Source organism: Sorex fumeus, unplaced genomic scaffold (genome assembly GCF_029834395.1).
Source record: "Sorex fumeus unplaced genomic scaffold, SorFum_2.1 ptg000063l, whole genome shotgun sequence".
NCBI classification, from domain to species: domain Eukaryota; kingdom Metazoa; phylum Chordata; class Mammalia; order Eulipotyphla; family Soricidae; genus Sorex; species Sorex fumeus.
Window position 1 is genome coordinate 19,226,538 of NW_026606120.1, and position 1,166 is coordinate 19,227,703.

Consider the following 1,166-nt stretch of genomic DNA (forward strand, 5'->3'; position numbering starts at 1 on the left):
AGCAAATCGATGAACAACGGGGGACGCCAGTGCTATGGTGCACATGCAGGGCAGGGAGAAACAGCGCAGGGGGTAACTACCATCCAGATGGGGGCCCAGGGGAGGGGAGGCCGTCCTTAGTGGGCAGTTGGGGTGGGGAAGCGGGCAGAGGTCAGGAAAGGCTTCACTCTAACTCTCACAGAGGGAAGTGGTCACTCTGGGACCAGCACTGGGTGCTGAAAGGAAGTTCAGTGACATGCATGACAGAACTTCAGTAACAGTGCTGCCAACCACAGCGCCTGAAAGAAGACAAGAAAAAAGATAAAAATAAAGTGTCTGCCCAAGAGGCAGGCTGGGGCCGGGAGGAAACTGGGGACACTGGTGGAGGGGTGGGTGAGAGAACCCTGCAAGCTTGAATCCAACCATCAGGAACTGTGTAACTTTGTAATACATGGGATGCCATTAAAAGGGGGGTGGAGGGGAGTCTGAGTTAGGGCGTGGTCTCGCGAGGTGCCTCAGTGGGGTGGGGGGTGGGGACCTATGGAAGCAGGGAGGCCACGCCCACACCCCCCGGGGGACAGCCTGGGGTGGCTTGACTCAGCCTAAGGTAGATTAGGTCTACCAGGAACGTAGGCTGAAAGAAAATGCAAGTGGCTGTCCCGGACAGGAGCTGCAAGGCAATTAGGAAAGCAGCATTTCCAAAGGCAATCTTGGCCCAATCAGCCATTCAGATGCAAATTCTACCCCAATTGTGGAAGCCCGACAGGCTCACATTCACAGTGGGCCCCAGGAAATCTCCGGCTGAAAAGGCTCCCCGGACCCAGCCCTCATTTCTCCTCCAAGACTTACTTTTGCTGGGGGGGGGGGGGGGGGGGGGGGGAGAGAGGCCTTTTGGGGGGTGCTCTTGCTCCCCCCGCCAAGGCATGCTCTCTTCAATCCTCTGAACTCCCCTCCCCCCACCCCCCAGAGGCCGTGCACTGGGCACCAGCTCTCCAGACCGGACTTGAACCCGCTTTCCACCCATGACCCGCTTTCCACTCGTGACCCGGCGTGGCTGGGCCAGGCAGCCGGATTGGTGCTGGTTGAATCCGTGTTTGGCCCTTGAGTGCTCAGGTAACATTTCCCTGGGGCCAAATTTTTCTGAACTCCCACATCAGACCACAGGACCGCTGGTTCCAGGATCTAGC